We start from the raw sequence: 7,864 nt of genomic DNA, 5'->3' as shown, positions 1-7,864 counted from the left end.
TCAGAAAATTACTCAGTAAATTCCCTGTAAATTCTCATTAAATTACTCAGTAAATTCCCAGTTAATTTTCAGTAAATTACTTAGTAAATTTCCAGAAAATTCTCAGTAAATTCCCAGTAAATTCTATGCAAATTCCCAATAAATTCTTATTAAATTACTCTGTAAATTCCCAGAAAATTCTCAGTAAATTACTCCATAAATTCCTAGTAAATTACCAGTAATTTCTCAGTAAATTACGCCGTAAATTCTCAGTAAATAACAAGTAAATCTTCGGTAAATTACTATGTAAATTTGCAATAAATTGTCAGTAAATTACTTAGAAAATTCCCTATGAATTTTTAGTAAATTACTAAGTAAATTCTCAATAAATTACTTAGTAAATTCTCTGTAAATTCTCAGTAAATTACTCAGTAAATTCCTTGCTAATTCTTTGTAAATTACTTAGTAAATTCCCAATAAATTCTAAATAAATTATCCGTAAATTCTCGATAAATTACTTATTAAATTGCTAGTAAATTGTCAATAAATTACTCAATAAATTCACAGTAAATTGTCAATAAATTACTCAGTAAATAGTTAGTAAATTCTCAAAAAATTCATTGCGAATTGTTAGAAAATTACTCAGTAAATTTCCAATAAATTCCCAGTAAATTACTTAGTATATTCCCTATAAATTCTCAGTAAATTACTCAGTAAATTCCCAGTTAATTTTTAGTATACTGCTCAGTAAATTCGTTGTTAATTCTCTGTAAAAAACTTATTAAATTCTCCGTAAATTCTCATTAAATTACTCTGTAAATTCCTTGTAAAATTTCAGTAAATTCCCAGTAAATTATTCTGTAAATTCTCAGTATATTACTCAGTAAATTCCAACTAAATTTTCAGTAAATTACTCAAAAAATTCCCAGTAAATTCTCAGTCCATTCTATATAAATTACTCAGTAAATTCCAAGTAGATTCTCAATAAATTCCTAGTAAATTCTCAGTAAATTACCAGTAAACTCCCAATAAATTACTCAGTAAATTACTTAATAAATTCCCATCAAATTCTCAGTAAATTACTTAGTAAATTCCCTGTAAATTGTCCGTAAATTGCTCATTAAATTCTGACTAAATTCTCAGTAAATTACTCAGTAAATTACCAATAAATTCTTAGTAAATTAATCAGTAAATTCCCAGTATATTCTCCGTAAATTACTCAGTAAATTCCCAATAAATTCTGAGTAAATTACTCAGTAAATTCACAATAAATTTTCAATAAATTACTCATTAAATTCGCAGTAAATTACTTAGTAAATTCCCAGTAACTTATTAGAAAATTACTCTGTAAATTCTAAGAAAATTACTTAGTAAATTCCTTGTAAATTCTCAGTAAATTATTTAGGAAATTACTCAGTAAATTATTAGTAAATTGCCAATAAATGCCCATTAAATTTCTCAGCAATATTACAGTAAATTACTTTGTAAATTTCCAGTAAATTCTCAGTAATTTACTCAGTAAATTGCCAGTAACTTCTCAGTAAGAATTTACTGGGAATTTACTGAGTAGTTTACTGGGAATTACAGGAAATTTACTGAGTAATTTACTTTGAATTTAGTGGGACTTTATTATGAATTTACTGGGAATTTACAGAGTAATTTACTAGGAATTTACGGAGAATTTACTGAGAAATTTACTGCGTAATTTGTTGAGAATTTACTGAGCAATTTATCGAGAATTTACTTAGTAATTTACAGAGAATTTAATGAGTAATATATTTAGAATTTAAAGGGAATTTGCTGAGTAATTTTATGAGAATTTACTGAGTAATTTACTTGGAATTTAATGAGTAATTTACTGAGTAATTTACTTGGAATTTACTGAGTAGTTTACAGGGAATTAAAAGGAATTTACTAAGTAATTTACTTTGACTTTACTGGGAATTTACTGAGTAATTTACTGGGAATTTACTGAGCAATTTACTGGGAATTTGTTGAGTAATTTAAAGAGAATTTAATAAGTAATTTACTGAGAATTTAATGGGAATTTACTGAGTAGTTTACAGGGAATTTATATAGTAATTTAGTGAGAATTTACTTGGAATTTAATAGGAATTTACAGGCAATTTACAGTGTAATTTATTGAGAATTTACTGGAAATTTACTAGTAATTTATTGAGAATTTACTAGGAATTTGCTAAGTAATTTATCGAGAATTTACTGAAAATTTACTAAATAATTTAATGAGAATTTACTGGGAATTTACTCAGTAATTTACTGAGTAATTTACTACGAATTCAATGAGAATTTACTAGTAATTTACTGAGTAATTTACTGGCAATTTTCTGAGTAATTTACAGAGAATTTACTTGGAATTTGTTGATAATTCACTATGTAATTTTCTGAAAATTTATTGGAATGTACTAAGAATTGGCTAGGAATTTACTGAGAATTTACTTAGTAATTTATTGAGAATTTATTGAGAATTTACTAAGTATTATACTGAGAATTTACGGGGAATTTACTGAGAATTTATTGGGAATTTGCTGAGTAATTTACTGGGAATTTACAAAGTAATTTATTTGGAATTTTTTGAGTAATTTACTGATAATTTACTGGGAATTTAAGTTAGAATCTTTGGGAATTTACTTAGTAATTCACTGAAATTTACTGTGAGTTTACTGAGAATTTATTGGGAATTTACTGAGTAATTTACTGACAATTTATTGAGAATTACAAGGAATTTATTAAGTAATTTATTTAGAATTTACTGGAAATTTATTGATAATTTATTGAGAATTTATTGAGTAATTTACAGAGTAATATACTGAGAATTTACTGGGAATTTACTGAGTAATTTACTGCGAATTTGCTGAGTAATTAATTGGATATTTACTAAGTAATTTATTGAGAATTTAATGAGTAATTTACTGAGAATTTACATAAAACTAAATGAGTAATTGTCATGACCCGAACCCGCCCCTATGGGTTAAGGACATAACCGGCCAGTAATCCTGAGATTACCTACGGCCTCAAACCAAAACAGACATAACTCATCAGAGTAAAGGGGTCAAACGGAAGCAATAATTAAAAACTTTGTCCATAGAGCCGTGCTTATATGCACTTTAAAACAAACCATACGCATATATGTTAATAACCCACAACAAAATACATTATCATAAAATCTTTTACAGACAGGATCATCCAAGCTGAGTCAACCCATAACAAAACTATATACAGGTAGACACAAAGTCCTTGCCAACAAGACAAAATATAAATACATAACAAAATGGCAAGGATGGGTCTCGTGCGTGAGACGTAAGGCTGACTCTCCAAAACTCATGTTGTTCCTGACAGACTTCACTAGGGCTGGGTTTGGACTTCTCTTGGCTCACCTACAAACACATGAATGAGCGTGAGCGATAGCCCAGTGAATAATATCAAATCAAATACAGAAGTTACATGACAATGTAGAACAACATGTTCCAAACGGCCTTGGGCACAATTCATACTCCTATTTAACAAATATATAACTATATGAAATTCAAATCAAGTGGCTGTAGTTCCAAACATTCTGGTCTTTGGCCCATTCAGGCTTTTATTCATGTCAAAACGGCCTTCGGCCCATTCATTTATGTCGAAACGACCTTCGGCCCATTCATTTCTGTCAAAATGGCCTTCGGCCCATTCGTTTACGTCAAACAGCCTTCGGCCTATACATTCGTGTCAAAACGACCTTAGGTCCACTCATATACGTCAAACGACCTTCGGTCCATTCATGTCACGCCCCCAAACCGCCCCTAGTAGTTTGGTGCCGTGATGGCCAGTAACCCGAGGTTACCGAAGGCCGTCTTACAAAAATCACACACAATCAGAGTATGAAATATGGGGCTTACAAGAGCGGAAGCAAAATATACATATAAACCGAGTTGTCCATGAGAGCCGTGCATAAGTCCAATGGAATGCCATACATCAAACATCTTTACAAGTCTTACAATTTTAGATACAACAAAATGGAACACAAAATACATCCTGACCAAAAGGCTTCTCAAGCCGACATATGCCAAAACAAACAAAGAAAACATAAGCCGAGAAGCATAATCTTCAAGACGATGCAAAACGCAAATCCAAAACACATCGGCAATCACGTCTAGGCCTCAATGCCTTCTTGTTCATCACCTACATATATATAGAGAGGGTGAGCTTGGATACTCAGTGAATGATACTAGAAATAAAGGTTTTGCATGATTGATATCCAAGATTTCTTTCAAAACTATACATAGCATACTTTTCGATCAAGAGGGAAATCAAGTTCGTTTGCCGGCTTTCAAGTTCCTTGGATGTTAATAACATCTACTTATTTCAAGGGGTGATGACATATCAAGACAAGAGTTTCAAGACAAGCTGTGCTGCGAAAGTTTATAGTCCTCTAGCACTAAGGACTGTCAAGACAAGCTGTGCTGCGAAAGTTTAGAGTCCTCTAGCACTAAGGACTGTCAAGACAAGCTGTGCTGCGAAAGTTTAGAGTCCTCTAGCACTAAGGACTGTCAAGACAAGCTGTGCTGCGAAAGTTTAGAGTCCTCTAGCACTAAGGACTGTCAAGACAAGTCATCAAAACAAGATAGCATTTGATATACAAAATAGGGATAGTCATTCATGCTAGATCAAGTACTTTTCAAAACAAGGCAAAACAAGATTTATCAAAACAAGTGTAACATAGCTTTATTAGAAATACCACTCACATCGTTTCTTCACACGTCGGGGTCGAGACAAGCCCAAGTCCTACAACACATGGCAAAGCCTATTGAATGCGCTTTCAAACAAGTCTCTCATATACACAAATGTTTTCGGAAAACATGCTGGGCACCAACCAGGTCTAGGCCGAGGTTCCACACCTCCTTGCCGAGGTGTGTTCCCGAGGGCCACATGCAAGGAAAGAGGTCGGGAAACTCTGGGTTTCCCTCTGTTGATGAACATGAAGAACATGAGTGTGAAAACATGAAAAATACGAATGTTTGATCATAATCTGCCATCACAAATCTGGGATTTTCGTGCTATGAGTTTGAAAACATGGACCTGGGTACCCGTAGTTGAAAATCATGCAAGAACAAACACAAAACATGAGTCTAGGCGAAAAGCTTTCGGATCAAAACAAGACTTTCTTGAAGAACACATGAATGTCATTTTCTCTTTCTAGAATCGAGCTTCAAAACGATGCATGGCTTACAAATCATTTTCAATCATGCAATGCAATAACATAAACATAAAGAACATTACGAGTAGATCAAGAATCTAACCTTAGAATGCGGATCTAACGGTTGGATCTCTAGAAATCAAGCTTGAAGATCTACTTCTCTCTCAAGAACCCTTCTCCCTCTTCTAGAGCTTCTCTCTCTCTACAAGGCAAGTTTATGATACCAAATGATAGTTTTCTATACCCGGTTCTGGGGTTAACCCTCTGCTGAGACACGTGGCGGCGACTGGTTGGGTTCTTCCTGAAAAGGTGGCTGACAGACCCGACAAAGCATGGTGGAAGGGTGTTCAACAAGCAAAGCGGTATGGGCTTTCTGACAGACCATGACATCGGCTAACAACAAGGCGTATCTAACACGCTATACGGAATGGCACTCCGGCAAGGGGGTGACATCGGCTAACAAAAGACTTCGGCAACTAAGGTGACAATGACCTCGGCTAGGAAGGACAACACTTGACTAAGCTGTGCCACATCTTGGCCTAGATGCGCCACACCTCGGCCTAGGTCATACCGCTCCAGGACGAGATCACTTGGGTGCAAGGTATCATCTCGGCTAATGTGGTCAAGGCAAGGACGGAGGTCAACAAGGGGTTTCAAGATACTAATACTAGACTAAGGATGACCTCGGCATTGGAATAACATCGGCTAGTATAACTCAAGCAAGGCGTAACCTAGGTTTCGCATTAAGGGAGAAACAAGACAAGCACACTACACTTAGACAATTCACAAGGCTTCAAATCAAGACATGGATCGCATTAGCTCAAGCGAAACAAATCACAACATACACATGCAAGCTAAACAAGTCATAATCTTACCGATGCTCATGAACATGATGAGGACATAAAGTGTGGGTTCCTACAGTCTACCCTCCTTAAAGAAGTTTGGTCCCCAAACTTAAGTTACCTGGTCCTACGAATAACTCCGGGTAACGGATTTTCATCTCTTCTTCTTTTTCCCATGTGGCCTCCTCGCCATAATGCTTCTCCCATTCGACTTTCACCATTGATATCGACTTGTTTCTCAACTGCCTCACTTGTCTGTCGATAATTCTCATCGGCTTCTCTTCGTAGCCCAAGTCTTCATTAACTACAACCCCGGAGTAATCTATTTCATGCAGTGGGTCTCGGATATATTTTCTCAGCATTGAAACATGGAACACACTGTGGACTTGGCTCAAATCTGGCGGCAAAGCGAGTCTGTAAGCAACGGTGTTAACTTTCTCAAGAATCTCAAACGGCCCAATATATCGGGGTGCAAGTTTACCCTTCTTCCCAAATCTCGAGACTCCTGTCATCGGCGAGACCTTCAAAAATACATGATCCCCAATTTCAAATTCTAACTCCCTCCTTCTTTGGTCGGCATAACACTTCTGTCGACTCTGTGCAGTTTTAATCCTCTGCTGAATGAGTTTGATCTTTTCAGTTGTCATATGAACCAACTCGGGGCCAATTAGGGCTTTATCTCCTACTTCAGTCCAACATATCGGCGATCTACACTCCCTTCCATACAAAGCTTCATACGGCGCCATGCCTATGCTGGCTTGATAACTGTTGTTGTATGCGAATTCTACTAATGGCAAATGCGATTCCCAACTTCCCTGGAAGTCCAACACGCACAGTCTGAGCATGTCTTCGAGTGTCTGAATCGTCCTTTCTGTCTGTCCGTCGGTCTGGGGGTGAAAGGCTGTGCTAAATCTCAATTCTGTTCCCAAGGCTCCTTGTAGACTCTGCCAAAATCTAGAAACGAACTTCGGGTCTCGGTCTGACACAATGGACATCGGCACACCATGAAGCCTAACGATCTCATTCATGTACAATTCGGCAAGTCGGTTGGCATTGAATGTAGTCTTGACCGGCAAAAAGTGAGCTGACTTAGTAAACCTGTCGACTATAGCCCAAATGGAATCCATACCTCTTTGTGTCTTCGGCAACCCCACTACGAAATCCATGGAGATGTGCTCCCATTTCCACTCAGGAATTGACAAGGGTTGAAGAAGTCCTGCTGGTCTCTGGTGTTCTGCCTTCACTTGCTGACAACACAGACACTGAGATACAAACTCGGCTATCTCCCTTTTCATGTTTGGCCACCAAAAGGTCCGCTTTACGTCCCGATACATCTTGGTGCTCCCTGGATGAATGGCAAATTTGGAACTATGGGCCTCTTGCAAAATCTTCCTTTTTAACTCTGGTACGTCGGCCACGCACAATCTTCCTTCAAACTTAAGCACTTGATTCTCCATAGTGTATCCCGGCCTCGGCTTGGTGACGAATTCATCAATTACCTTCTCGAGGAATTTATCCTCCCTCTGTCTGGTCTTCGCTTCCTCAATAATGGTTGGTTCCACCGAAACCGCTGTCAGGCACGCCAAACTTCCAACTAACTTCCTGCTCAATGCGTCGGCTACGGAATTTGCCTTACCTGGGTGGTACTGGATCTGCATGTCATAATCCTTCAGTAGCTCGAGCCATCTTCTCTGCCTCATATTTAACTCTTTCTGAGTGAACAAGTACTTCAGACTCTTGTGGTCGGTGAAAACTTGGCAAGATGTTCCATACAGGTAATGACGCCATATCTTCAAGGCAAAAACCACGGCAGCTAGCTCCAAATCATGGGTAGGATAATTCTTTTCAT

Source organism: Camellia sinensis, chromosome 13 (genome assembly GCF_055761805.1).
Source record: "Camellia sinensis isolate YWXY chromosome 13, ASM5576180v1, whole genome shotgun sequence".
In the NCBI taxonomy this organism is placed as follows: domain Eukaryota; kingdom Viridiplantae; phylum Streptophyta; class Magnoliopsida; order Ericales; family Theaceae; genus Camellia; species Camellia sinensis.
Note: the sequence above shows the minus strand (reverse complement) of the source record.